We start from the raw sequence: 15,739 nt of genomic DNA, 5'->3' as shown, positions 1-15,739 counted from the left end.
AGAATAAGATTAGTAGATGGACGTGAATTTAAACAACATTCAAAGAAATGATCGAAACATAAGAATACTATAATAATGACTCTTCAACTTTATAGTCTCTTTTCATGTGTCCAAATTTCTTACACTGAATTTTCTTGGGCTATGTTTGACAAATATAGCTGAAAGAAGGTAGCTGAAAGCTTAAAAGGAGCTGAAAGCTGAAAAGCTATAAGCTGAAAACTGAAGAACTATTAAGATAGCTGTTATGCTTGAAAGTGTTTGGTAAAATTAATTTTTGATAAGTTGATAAATGTAAAAAGACGTTCTTCATAAAATTTAAATTAGTTTGTTTACATATTAAAATTTAACATTTTGTCTTAAAAAAATATCATTTTGAAATAAAATTATTAGCATAATCATGATCTAGCATCTCATAATGAAGTATCAATATTGTTGCGAATTTCCTTCATCTAATAATAATAATAATAATAATAATAATAATAATAATAATAATAATAATAATAATAATAATAATAATTGCGGTGAAAGTTGGGAATAAAGGAGAAAGAGAAAATGATTTTAATTGGGAAGGGTAAAATTAAAGATGTCATTTCTCTAAAATAATAACGACAAAGATGGAAAAAAGTTAGGAAGCTACTAGCTTATTTTGAAACGCGCGCTACCTAGGGTAGCGTTCCAAAATAAGCTCTAATTAAGGAGTAAAAGACAATTTTGGTCCTAGACTTATAGTGGCACGGACAATTTTAGTCCTCCATAAAAAAATCAGACAATTTGTGGACACTCTTATTGTGACGAGGACAATTTTGGTCCTCCGTCTATATTTCTGTTAGATGGTCATCTAAGATGAGGGCAATTGCGTCAATTTCCACACTATCTTCTTCTCTAACCTTCAATTCTCTGTAACTGGAAACACCAAACCCCAAAATGCAGACGATTGAAATATGGTGTTGAAAGAATTCACTGGCACCATTGTCCCTTGTGGCAATGCCTCCTTTGGAGCACGCTCATCAAACCGAATATCAAATGGTTCAAGCCCTGACTTCCTAGTAAAATAGAAAACCGAATCAACATCAGGCAAACCATTTGAAATTCCCTGCCGAATGAATTGTCTCACACCAAAACACTCGGCGTAGAACTCCTCGTGCTCAATCTCACCCACATTCTCCAATGGCAACCTCTTGGCCAAACTGACCTTTGGCCAAAATGTATATAAGGGTTAACAACAGTCCTATTAGGATTTTCATGACTATACTGCAAAATAACCTCCTGCCTAGCAGTCTCCCCAACCAATTCGATATCGAAGTGCTTCCAAAGATAAGTAAATTGCAACTTTCAAGCTCCAATCTTTGGGAGTTTTTGAGTTCCCAACAGCCAAAACTTGCCACCCTTTCAGCTTTGTGAGCTTCCTGAGTGAATCTGACGGGTAATTGGACACGGACACAATGATCCACTTCTCGAATCGGAAATTCGCATAGGGAGAAGACTTATCTAGGATTGCAGGGATGTCACCCAGTTGGTCTGAGGCATCTGGGGTTTAACAGAGTGCGCCTGCGTGGACTCAATGCACAGCAAGGCGCCCGAGCCCTCGGCGGCGTTGCAGAAATAGAATAAACCGGCAACGGTGGCTGCGAGGAGCACAATGGTGAGGAGCTTGTATAGATTCTCCGAAACCCATGCGGTAAAATCGAGGTTTTTGGTCTAGGAAATGCAAGAGCGAGGCAATGAATCTCTGCTGGTTTCAACCCCTTGGGAGATTTCGGGTCGACCCGTTTTGATCTTGGACTAACATTTCAACTCCTCCTCAAATCCACCACCCGCAAAATCAAAACACAAACGAAGCGGTGGCTTTGGAGCTGAAATCTTGCGCTCCTTTGTTCCCTCGGCGAGGCATTGACTTGAGTCGAGCTCATTTGTATCTTTGTGACAAAAACACAAACACCTGGCACCACCTTGATCTTGCCTGCCTTTTGGCGTATGTGTAGAGAATTTGATTGAGCCGTCGACATTGTGAAGTATAATTTGGTGAAGGGGAGTTTTCTTTATGATTGACTGTAAGCTAGTTGGTTGGTGCCGTGACTCTCATTTTAAAAAATTAAGTTGAAGTTACATAGAATTGAAGGTTGGAGAAGAAGATAGAGTGAATTGACGCAATTGCCCTCCTATTAGACGGCCATCTAACTGAATATAGACGGAGGACCAAAATTGTCATCGTCATAATAAGAGTGTCCATAAATTGTCTAATTTTTTTTTATAAAGGACTAAAATTGTCCGTGCCACTGTAAATCTAGGACCAAAATTGTCTTTTACTCTCTAATTAAGCTATGAGCTTATTTTTGAAACATTACCAAACAGAGCTTATAACTTATTAGTAGCTTAAAATAAGCTATAAGCTCCTAAATAAGCTATGCCAAACAGACTCTTAGTGTTTCTGGACTAACCTAGGGTCTTTCTATCCAAAATTATCCTTCCCGGCCTTGCTTCTCTTGACTCCCATTAACATACAAATTGTCACCAATAGAGACCTCTCCTACATTCTGCCTCTGTTGATTATGAGCCAGCATGGACGCGGATATCTCATTGAATTTAATAGTGATTTTTCCATACGTAAGAGTAGTCATCGCTAAATGTTCAAAGGAAAGAGGCAATGAACATATCAAGATCATTGCATAGTCTTCATCTTCAATTTTAACATCAAGTCTAATTAGATCTGAGATTATCTTATTGAAGATATTAATGGGGGTGTTTGGTAAATGGTTGTTAGCTGATAGTTGTTAGTTGATTTGGTTAGTGGTTTAAATAGTTGATAGCATTAGCTAATTGTAAAAAAATGTTTGGTAAATTAGTTGTTAACTGTTAGGTGATTACATACAAAATGACTTTTTCAAAAAGCTAATCAAAAAAGCTACTGAGTAGCTTTTTGAATTTTAGCATTTTGGAGCAATAAATTGTTACAAAAGTTAATTAATCAAACACCCATATTGATTGTTTAACAAAGTCAAACAACTAATAGTGATCAAATAAGCCAAAATTGGATGATAGGCTAACTATATGCTCCACCAAGTCTGAACCTTTCCTACCTCTTAAGCTCGTAAAGCATCTTTCATGAACTAACCCTCCAATTTATTCCAAATTTCTTTTGGAGTTTCCAAGGTCAAAATGTGATACACGACATCATTTGTGAGGCATAACCGAACGGTTCTTACTAGGTTGTCCTTCAAATCCTCCCAATCAATCTCTGTCATATTAGTTAGTTTTTCCGCTTTCAAGGTTTTCAGAACCCAAAATCTTTAACCCTAGACTGTCATAACTCAAAATTTTCTGTTACATCAAACTTTGATACTTCGAATTTCACACTCAAACTAAACATCTCAACAATACTCTGATACCAATTTGTTGACATTAAGAAGAACAAGAAATAAAACAATGACAGAAAGTAAAGAATTGAAGGGAAGATTTACATGGTGTGGCAATGTGCCTACGTCCAAGGAAGCGAAGCTATCCTTTTATTAATTGTGATGGTGATCAAACACCTAAAAATACAAACAACTTATTTATAGACATCTTTAGACACAATCATTATACCATGGACCAGGGTTCACACTACACTATGGATCCTAGTTTATGTGTTTGTGTTTTGTGTTTTGTGTTTTGTGTCTTGCGTTATGAAATTCTGTACATTATGAGTATGAATTCTGTACCTAGAATAAATTAGTAATTGTATCTTATGTTATGAATTTTTGTCTTGTGTTGTAATTTTTGTGCCTATGAATACAAATTATGTACCTAAATCATATTTGAAAAATAAGTAAATATATAACTTGTATGTGTATGTGACTTGTGTTATGATTTTTTGCGTCTTGTGTTATAAAATTTTGTACCTTACAAGTATGAATTTTGTACCTCATATTTTCAATCCAGCTGGATCCCTAATGTTATGCTATGTGTCTTGTGTTGTGATTTTTTGTGTTTTATGTTATGAAATTTTGTACCTTACGAATATTAATTTTGTACCTCGTTGTTTTAATGCATTGTCCATAATGCTATGTGAAATCTGATCCATCATATAAATTTCCCTCTAGATATGTATATGTAAAAATACCCATGTACCGTACCACGGGCTCAGCCCACTCTGCTTCGCTCCATTTCTTATATGAGACGTAAAGAAATAAACTTACACTTTCGCAACTGGCTATAACTTTTGATATAGTGGTAAGCACTTGATCCTAACCATGGGGAGGTAGTAGTGGTCGTGGATATGGTGGGTGGAGGTGAAGGAACAGGGGGTTGGGATGGCGTGTTAATATTTTTTTTTTTTTTTTGTGAAGCAGTATTTTAGACAATTAATTTTGGTCACTTAAATATTGTATAGTATACTTTGTTACCTTTTGTATAAGTTCCTGGTGATATATATATATATATATATATATATATATATATATATATATATATATATATATATAATTATATATCATACTGGTAATATGGGAGGAGCAAGTGGCTGGTGGGGTTAGACAAGATAGTGGCGGAGGCGAAGCCTACACTGGAGGAGCAGAGGAGGGTGGGTATGTTGATGTGGACAGGTGGACTGGTGGCTATGCTCCATGAAAACCCAAAGGGGATACCTTTAGTAGTTGATTCTGTTGTGATTTTTGAGAGATTTTTGTGAATATGATTGATAGTACTAATTCCACGTGTTAAGCAGTCAAGGTACGTAATACGATCAAGTCAAAGCAAATAAAGTCTTTTATTGATCAGGAAGAACCTAATACAATCTAAGTGATTATCTCGATGGCCGACTGACTGTGGTAGGGCAGCTCTGTAGACAATCTATCGATCATTCCAAAAGTCCCCCACACTATAGCCGTCGTGGGTACTTATAGCCGCTAGGCCGAAAACACAGCTCCGGCCGGCCGGCATGTAACCCACGTAGCATCCACACGTCACCATCCCGCGAGCCCTCTCTGTCAACGTGTAATATCGCCACGTGCCTTTTCTCGAGATCCTTGACAAGGGTAGCTAATCGGGTGGCAAAGGCGATCAGTCGGGAAGTCTACCGGTCGGATCCGACCGTCTTCTTTAAGAATATCCAACCTGTCTAACCTGCACAAAGAACAAGGGAAACCGAGCCATGTCGGTCGAGATATATCCTACCAAAAGCAACCCAGCCCGGGCCTTTTTGACCGCTCGGGAAAAAACAGGACGGGATGAAAAGGTCCAATCACTCGGCCTGCAATCCCGACCAGACAGCTGTCACTTGTCGTGCCACGTGTCGGCTTCTGTGCGCCTCGGAGTCTGTAACGGTCACGTCGCGCAAGTGGGTCGTTTTCCCGCCCAAATTTTTCCTATAAATAGGCACTTCTGAGGTTCATTTGAACTTTTACCAACCCATGAAAGGCAATCGGAGCATCCCGAGCGAACTGCACTATGCGTCAATTGAGCAAACCGCTTTCAACCACTTCAATCAATCAGCAGTCGATTGGTAAGCTTTTGTTTTTCTGTTCTTTTTTTTATCTTTTACCTTACTCGCACAACAGCTAACTTCGGCAGCCAACTAACCCCGACCGAACCATAACCGACCCCTCCTGCTGAAAACGCGACCGTCTCCTTTAGGAAATGTCAAGTTCGGACAGTCAAAATATCTCGGGAGCGGATTACAACGACCACACCTGAGCAACTTAGCGCGGAAATAGAAATAGAGGCCTCCTCGCCTGAAGTTATCGAGGTCGTTCAACGACCACACAGAATTCCCAGGCGCCACCACTCTTCTAGCTCAGAGAGCTCATCAAGGTCGAGTGGTTCAGATAGCTCGAGCAGCGAAAGCGACAGTAGCAACGGCACCTCAACGAGTGGCCAAGGAAACCCGGTCAAGGACGTTCGGGAAACGCCCATAAGGACAATAGGAGGTGACCCCGGGGCTTCTACCTCAGCCAACGATCGGGAAGCCACACCACACCCGATCGAGGAAGAGCCGACCGCACCAGCCGTCGGACCAGAGCTGATTTTCCTTAACAGCGAAAGCGTCGAGCAGCAAGAATGCCTGCTGACGACCGGCAAAGCGACAAGGATTGCCGAAAGGCTGAACGGTCGAGTTCGATTCGACACCCGACGATCCTTAGGAAACATAAAGGAACGCCACCAAGGAAAGTGGATCGGGATGCACTACGGTTCCCTGCTGGCCCCGATCACTTTCCCTTTCTCCAGCCTCTTAACCGCGTTCTTGAGCTATTACCGGGTATTTCCCACCCAGATATGCCTGAACGCCCACCGAATCCTAGCATGTTTTCCCCAGATATGCGCTCGGCATGAGGTCGCATGCTCGATGGAGCTCTTCAACTTCATCTACCAGGTCAAAACCTTAGCGGCGAAGTATGGGGGCGGTTTCTTGATGATTCAGTCCTGAGCTGACCTATGTACAATCGACAATCTGCCCGGGAACAACCACGGATGAAAGAACCGCATCTTCTCGGTCGAATACAACCCTTGGATCCTCCCGATCGACCGGACGAGGGGAACGCATTATACGAAGCAAGTCCAGCCGGTCGAGACCCAAGCCCTCCGAGATGCAGTCTTCAAGATCTCCAGTGAGATCCATGAATACAAGATATTCCGGTCGAGGGAGAGCTATGACACCGCCCGACTGCCGCCACCTCAATACGACTTAGAAGAGAAGTACAAACCCCGACCAACGGGCGTATCGATAGCAGTAGCGGCTTCTCGGGCTAAAACGACCAAGAAAGGTCAAACAGCAATCTAACCATCCCGACCATAATTTTTCCCGATTCACACTTTGATTTATTATTTTAACCGTATGGTTTTATTTGCAGAAATGGGTCCTCCACGCAGCTTCCAGTCGGGTAGCGCACCCCGAGCCCCCCGAACCAAAATAACGCTCGGGAAGAAGAAGAATGATGTCGGATCATCCGGCAATAAAGAAACCGAGGGCGAGCCTATCTCGACCGCTCGCCCACTGGCCGCTTCCACAATAACCACGACTGGAGGGGCCGTGGTCGAGGACACAACGACTGATGTCCTGGCTCCTCGAGCCGTCGGCCAGAAGGGGAAGGAGAAGGCGACCGTGGCAGACACGGAAGAGGGGGGGCGCACTCAAGCGCCGAAGGAAGCAAAACAGACCCCCGAGCGGGGTTATCATGGGCGACGATTCCATCCTCGCTCGCATAGGCAGCATCTGGCCAATCAAAGAGGACATCAGCAAGCTGACGCCTGAGCAAGTGGCCGAGCGAAGCGGACAGGAGCTGGTCGAGGTAGGATTCTATTACTATGTTATTTTGGCGAACTGTAATTGGTCGAGCTAACTCTTTTTGCTTTTGCAGCTATCCCGATCGATCCAACACCTCCAACGCCAAGCGATGTTGGCCAATGAGGCTGACGCTCTGAAGAAGATCATCGATCGGCGAGGGAAAGAAATCACCGAGCTCCGAGACAAGCTAAAGCCGACCGAAAAGGCCCTGGCTATTGCCGAGAAAGCTGCTGGGGCGTCCCTAAAAGAGGCGTCCGATCTCAAGTCTCGACTGGGGAACCTTGAGGGCCTAGCAAAGTTCCTTTGCCGGGATGAAGCATCGGGTGAAAAGTTCTTCAAAGAACTAATGAAGACCAAGGTCGGGGAGGACCTGATCTGGATGTTCGGGCATTGGGCCTTCAAGTCCGGCCAGCAGACTATGCAGGAGGAGACCCAATCCATCATGGAAGAGGTCTTCGAGGGCAACGATTTGAAGTCCGTTATCTCGATTCTTCCCGACGAGGTTGCTGATCCCGGTCCGGTGCCTTTCACCGACCCGTCTGCCCCCGAGGACACGGCCGAACCCAGCGGTGCTACGAAGAGCGTAGATAAGGTCGTGTAGTTACCGACCGTGTAATAACTTTATTTTTTGTTTTCATCAAGTGCACTCAGTCGGGAGCCCGGTCCCGCTTTGTACCGGGCACTTTCCTTTACTAAATATATTAACTTTTGTCAAATTTTACTTTGATTTTGCTTTGCACGACTTTTGCAACTCTACTCGATCATTTTTGGTCGTTTGTTTATCCGATCTATTGGCCTACTGGCCCTCTTCTTCCCTGTTGGCCTTTCTGTTCGTGCGTTTGCCCGACCGCTTGGCCTTTACTCCTTCACCCTAGCCCCCACACTGCCGTGCTCATGAGGCACGAGTGAGTGCCACAGTGGAAAGAAGTAATGCTGATCGGGTATGTATGTTGAAGCTCTGATTTTTCCCGATCGATGGCGTGATCCGAGTGTCCGCCGAAGACGAACGTTGTCAATTGCCCGGCTGAAATGTAAATGACTTTTCAAAGACAATTAGGTGTATACCCCTATCGGTCGGGACCGAGGGAGAGGTGTGTACCTTTATCAGTTGTAACTGAAATTAAACCCCAGTATATTCGGGCAAGTTTAAGCGACATTGTGGTCGTGTGGCTTACGCCCCTCTTCGGTCGTTGATGCTGAGTCTCGGTCGGGCGAAGCACGAGTAAGACCAACTTTCGAAGTAGATTCTGCCAAGCTACTTAAGATTTAAATGAAACGCAAATCGATCGGGCCACCATATACAAACGGTCGAACAATCACCTATCGTTGATACATTAGTTGTTCCCGTACGCAGACGGTAAAATATTTACAATTCTTACAAAAGGTAAATGGCAATGGATGTGCTCACTCATAGGTTGAGCCCCCACTCCATCTATAGCTACATTATTACATCAATGCCTAAATAGCACAAGATTTTCTGTGTTCCAAGTGCCCTCAAGTACTCTCCCGGTCGTTATCTCCAACCGGTAAGTACCCGGGCGGACTACGGTTGTGATGACATAGGGACCTTCCCAATTTTGGGCCAATTTTCCTCCTTCTAGCGGTTGGCTCACCTCCCGACGTCGTAACACATAGTCTCCGACCTGAAAATAGCGGGGATTGACCCGGACATCTTTCGTGCTCTTGACCCTCTTTTGGTACTCGACCATACGCTGCGCCGCAATCTCTCTCTTCTCTTCAACGCCGTCTAGGTCCACGGCCATGGAGTGTTCATTCTCTTCCGCGTTATAAGAGCGTTCCCTGGCGGTCAGGATCCATGCTTCGATTGGTAACCGAGCTTCAGCGCCATAGACTAAAGCAAACGGCGTTTCCAACATTGCCTCCCTCGGGGTCGTGCGATAGGTCCAAAGTACATACGGTAGCTCATCAGCCCAACTGCAACCAGCCGAGTGCAACTTCTTCTTCAACCCCTACAAAATTGTACGGTTAGCATTTTCAACTTGACCATTGCCCTGGGGGTAAGCCACCGACGATCGGATTGAGGTTGTCCCGATTGTTGCTAGAAAGTTCTGGAAATACTGGCTTACGAACTGCCGGCTGTTGTCACAGATCAGATGAACGGGCACACCGAACGGGGAAATAACATTCCGCCATAGAAACCTGGCGCACTGCTGTGATGTGATCGTAGCTAAGGGTTCAGCATCGATCCACTTGGAGAAATAATCGATAGCCACGATGACGAAACGTCTCCGACCGGCTAACTGTGGGAAAGGTCCCAAAATGTCTACCCCCCAACAAGCAAAAGGAATTGCGGTCGTGACCGGCTGATAGACCGTGGCCGGTCGTCCAGGCAGCCGAGCATATAACTAGCATGTCTCGCACCCTCTTGCAAGCTTTTCGCAATCAAGCTGAATAGATGGCCAATAGTACCCCGATCACCCTAATGCGTCGAGTGAGTGACCGACCTCCTTGATGCGCCGAGCAAATGCCCGAGTGCAATTCCTTCATCACAAGGTCCGCGTCGAATGAAGTTAAACAACGCATCAATGGACCTCCATACGACCGCCTATACAATCGGCCTTCCTGAACTTGAAACCTCGGAGCTCTTAACTTGGCCTTCCGGGCGCGCTGAGGGTCGTCTGGTAACCGACCGTGCTGGAGATATTCCATTAAATCCGAAATCCAAGTTTCCTCGGCCGGTTGGATAGGTGCAGCCAGCAATCGGTGTATGCTATGCCTCGGGATCACTACAAGAAAAATCGCGAATCGCGATGGAAAATCGCGACGGATATTATTCCGTCACAATATAGCGACGGATATTGCGATGGAATAGTTTCCGTTGCAAATTAACGACGGAAGTCGCGACGGAAATTAATTCTGTCGCGATTTTTAGCGCAACGAGAAAATAATACGCGCGAAATTTTGGCAGCAAAATATTTGAGACGGAATTTGCGACGGATGTAAGTTACGTCGTCTATTTAACGACGGAAAAGGCGACGGATTTACTTTCCGTTGCGAAATAGCGATGCAAATTGCGACGGATTTTGTTCCATCGCGATTTTTTTTTTGTAAATAGATAAATATTGCGACGGAATTAACAACGAAATTTATTCCGTCGCAATTGTGTTTTTATTTTTACTTTTTTTTGAAAATATGTTTTTATTTTTACTTGAAAACAGCCGTAGTTTTTTTTTTCCTTTATAATTACGGAGTATGAAATTATGAATGTTGAAAACCCTACGCATCTGCTGCCAACGCTGACACCTCTGCCCTGGTCTCCGCTCTCCGCTTCCACGCCCTGCTGACGAATCGGATGAAGACGGCGAAGCATCTGCCGCCGACGAGGGTTCCGCCTCCGCTACGTTGCAAATTAACGACGGAAGTCGCGACGGAAATTAATTCTGTCGCGATTTTTAGCGCAACGAGAAAATAATACGCGCGAAATTTTGGCAGCAAAATATTTGAGACGGAATTTGCGACGGATGTAAGTTACGTCGTCTATTTAACGACGGAAAAGGCGACGGATTTACTTTCCGTTGCGAAATAGCGATGCAAATTGCGACGGATTTTGTTCCATCGCGATTTTTTTTTTGTAAATAGATAAATATTGCGACGGAATTAACAACGAAATTTATTCCGTCGCAATTGTGTTTTTATTTTTACTTTTTTTTGAAAATATGTTTTTATTTTTACTTGAAAACAGCCGTAGTTTTTTTTTTTTCCTTTATAATTACGGAGTATGAAATTATGAATGTTGAAAACCCTACGCATCTGCTGCCAACGCTGACACCTCTGCCCTGGTCTCCGCTCTCCGCTTCCACGCCCTGCTGACGAATCGGATGAAGACGGCGAAGCATCTGCCGCCGACGAGGGTTCCGCCTCCGCTACAATAGCCGCCGACGAGGGATCTGCCTCCCGACAAAGCTGCTGCCAATGACAATGACGACCAAGCTGCTATTCCCGCCTCCGCCCCGCCCCTGCTAACGAATCCGACGAAGCTGCTGCCGACGAGGGCTCCGCTTCCACTCTTCACGCTGTACTCATCTCCGCCTCCGCCCCTGTTGACGAATGCAACAACGCCGGTAGGTGTTTATTTATTTTATATTATTCCTTATTCTATTCTATATTATTCTTTTATTACTCTATAAAGTTCATCTCGCACAATTTCAGCATAGTATTTTTTCTTTGAAGGAATGAAGGAGAAATGATTGCTGAAAACTCTAAGGACTGGATGATAGGGATGGCAACGGGGCGGTGCGGGGGCGGGGAGTATACTCCCCAGTCCCCGTCCCCGAATCCCCATCCCCGTCCTCGTCCCCGTCCCATCCCCGGCGGGGAATTGAAAATAGTCCCCATCCCCGCCCCCGCGGGGAATTAGGCGGGGACGGGGATTCCCCATCCCCGTCAACTCTTAGTTAAAATTTTAAATATTAAAAATAAAACTTAAATTTTAATATATATATATATATATATATATATATATATATATATATATATATATATATATATATATATATATAATGTAATGACCACTGTAATGCCAAGGCATTTCATTGTAGTACTGTACGTATATATAAAATGTAATGCCTTGGCATTACAGTGGCCATTACATTATATTATATTATATTATATTATATTATATTTTATATATATATATATATATATATATATATATATATATATATATATATATATATATATATCTTTATTTATTTAATTATAAAAATTAATCGGGGACGGGACGGGACGGGGCGAGGCGGGGAGGGGTATCCCCGTCCCCGTCCCTGACGGGGAATTGCTTACATTCCCCGTCCCCGTTCCCGTTCCCCAAAAACTTTTCTATTCCCCGTCCCCGTCGGGACGGGGATTGGGGATCCCCGTCGGGGACGGGGCACATTGTCATCCCTACTGGATGAAATAGATAGTCTTCTATTTTTTACACTAGATACTTTCAGATTGTTCCCATTATTAAATCCATTTTCTTACACTAGATACTTTCAGATTGTTCCCATTGTTAAATCCATATGGAACAATCAATGATTGTGCTAAATAAAGGATTTAGTGACTGAACTTTATTGATAAGAAATAATTGGCCATATAAATTTTTATTTCTCATCTAATGCCAAATTAATGGATTGAAAAAAAAAAAATTGCCTTCTAAATTTTGCATTTCATGAATGTCATGTTGATTTTGACACATCTAATTCTATTTCTTTGGTTAGGTTTTGAAAAGAAATATTCCAGTACATGATGCTCCAAATTGGGCAGAAAATTTTAAGATTTGGCCGGAGGAGTTGCCCTATTTCTAGCAAAACAAGTTGTCTATAGCCTGATCAATATAACTGGCTCTCTGTATTGTAGTCTGAATGTTCATACATATATGTACTTTTGTTTGCTTGGACTAATTTACATGCCTTATAAACATTATTGTAAAAGCTTTGAATAAACTTGGTCCTTTGATGTGTATAATCATGTACAAGTATGAATGTATTGAGGAGCTAGGTAGTTGTTTCAGGAAACTCTTAATGTTGACCCAAGTTAAAATATGAATTCCATAATTCTCTCATCTTTATGATTATCAGTTGTTCCCTTCTTTTGTACTTTTTAAAAATATTTCATCTCAGATCTTTTATAACTAACTATTTTATTGGAAGGTCTATAAAGTAGATCACTCAGAAATTTGATCAGATTGCCCCAACACAATAAGTGCTAGTAGTATACCTTTGGCTCAGCCACCACTTTCACCTCAAACCTCTGGTAAGAATTCCATTTTCAGGAGAGAGATCCACATAGCTTTAATCATTATAATCATGCTATTTTATTGTCATTTTTGTGATTTTGTCTATTATTTAGTATAAATTCTTGCTTGAATTTACTGAAACCCGACATTAAGATTTAAGAAACTTATTGCTTAAATAAATATCATGTGCATAGTGCTAAGTTTGTAAATGATCTATTTGATCCCAAACAAGTCCCAAGGAAACACCTCACCTTCTACCCCTCCCCCACAAAAATGAAATTAAAAATAGAAAAAGAAAAAAAAAAAGGGGGGGGGGAGGGGGAGGGTGGAAGGAAATGAATAACTGTGTTTAGGGATGTCAATTTAGCCCGAACCCGATGGGCCAACCGGATAAAATTGAAACCGACAGGGCTATGGCCCGAACGGGCTAGCCCGATAAAACACATTAGCCCGACAAGCCCGAAACCGATTAGCCCGGTGGCCCGATAGGGCTAGCCCGAAATTAAAAGGGCTAGCCCGACAACCCGAACTATTGAAAACTATTTCTTTATTATAGAAGTGATGTGAAACCTAACATACATAAAATAATTATTATAATTAAAAATAAATAAATAAATATATATATATATATATATATATATATATATATATATATATATATATATATATATATATAACGTAATGTTACTGTATATACACAGGAGCATTACTTTTATTTATATATATATATATATATATATATATATATATATATATATATATATAATTTAAATTAAAACTTAAGTTTTTAGTTTTTTAAAATTTAAAACAACATTAATCTAATATTTTGACTAAAAATTGATGAGGACGGAATTCTTGGTCTCTCCGCGGGAACGTAGATAGGGACTATTTTCAATTTTTTATTGAGGACGGAGAGGGGGATTATACTTCCCGCTCCGACCCGATCCGTCCCATTGTCATCTCTACTCTAAATATGAATACTTACTTTCAGTTTTTAATTTTAATTCAGATGGTTCAACCCGCCCGATTAGCCTGACAACCCGAAGTTTAGGGTTAGGGCCAAACCGAACCCGAGAATAAAATATTAATAAAACCGATTAGCCCGACAACCCGACAGGGCTAGCCCGAAACCGAGTGGGCTGGCCCGATTGACATCCCTAACTGTGTTGCTTTCATCCTTTGTTTTTGTAGACTATTGTGGACCAGACATGGTACTTAGGAGAGGAAGTCTGCCTTGCCACTGTGTGTACCCAACAAAGATTGATCTTCTCCTTTTGAATGTCTCATCTTACCCAAATTTGAATAATCTTTTTCTAGATGAATTCGCTAAACAATTGTGTTTGCAGGTTTCTCACATAGAGCTATGTTATTGATTTGTCAAACATTAATATCTTAATGGACATTACACCATACAAGGGAATTAGCTTTTAGGCAATCGAAGCCTCCAACATAAACTCTTCATTGTATATGCATAAGGTTCATCTAAGCCCTTGCAAAATTGTTGTTGTGTTTTTTTACCTCTCATTTACAAAAGTTTCTGGAGGTTGTTCTACTACCACTTTTTTACATAAGCTTAGTTTCCAATCTTAAACTTTCTAGCAGACTTGATCAAGGTGTTCTTGAAATTAAAACTGTGTTTCCAGCATTCCTATTATTTAAATTTAGAGCATGGAGTAACCAAAGTATAAAAGTTAGAAGAAACATACTGAATTCGAAGTGCTTGAGATGGCTTTACATTTTTCTTTTAAATATATGAACTAGGGGAACATTGATTTTTTATTTCTTTCTAACTTCTATTCTTTTTTGTTCTTTCACTTGTTCTCTTCATAACAGTGAAGCCTAGGAGTGTAGATTCAATTCATACTGTAGGGTCTTTTGCCCATCCTACAAGTGCAAGGTTCCTTGGAGAGGCTGGTTTTGGCAGGGTGTTCAAGGGTGTATTAAGTGATGATACTGTTGTGGCCATTAAGAGACATAGAAGTGATAATGTTCTGGCCATCAAGAGACATAGAAGTGGAGAACAACAAGTGTGTATTAGAACTATTATATTATTGTTTAGACTTGAATTGACTATTATTAGTTACTAAATGTGGATTAATGATGTATTATTATTTGAACTTAATGTGAATTGATAATGTTTTAGAATTATGTTATGTTTTTAGAATTAATTGTGTTTTAGTATGTTAACAGTTTATATTACTATTTAAAATAATAATTATAAATGATTTTTTTATAAAAAAATTAAAAAAAAAATGCGATACAATCGCGACAGAATATAAGTTTTGCGACGAAATATTTGTTGCACTAAATGTGACGAAGAACAATTCCATTGTCAAAATGGCGACGGAATTGCAACGGAAAAAAAAAAAAAAGATGGTGACGGAATATTTGTTTTCAAAATGGTGACGGAATTAACGACATAATAATTTCCGTTGCCAAAATGCGACGGAATTGCGACGAAAAATATTCTGTTGCAAATTTGTGACGCCTTATTCCGTCGTCATATTTGGCGACGGAATTATTCCGTCGCGTATAAAAATACGACAAGCCGATAGACGACGGAATGAATTCCGTCGCAAAACGTGATTCGCGACAGAATTTTGTTGTTTCGCGACGGAATTTTTCCGTCGCAATTCACGATTTTTCTTGTAGTGGATCATCAGGATCCGAACTATCTTGGATATGTGTTCAGGGGCATCTTGTGCCAGCTTGGATAAGATGTCGGCATCGGCATTGTCCAG

The sequence above is a fragment of the Ipomoea nil genome, unplaced genomic scaffold (genome assembly GCF_001879475.1).
Source record: "Ipomoea nil cultivar Tokyo-kokei standard unplaced genomic scaffold, Asagao_1.1 scaffold1317, whole genome shotgun sequence".
Taxonomy (NCBI): Eukaryota; Viridiplantae; Streptophyta; class Magnoliopsida; order Solanales; family Convolvulaceae; genus Ipomoea; species Ipomoea nil.
This window is presented reverse-complemented; position numbering follows the sequence as displayed.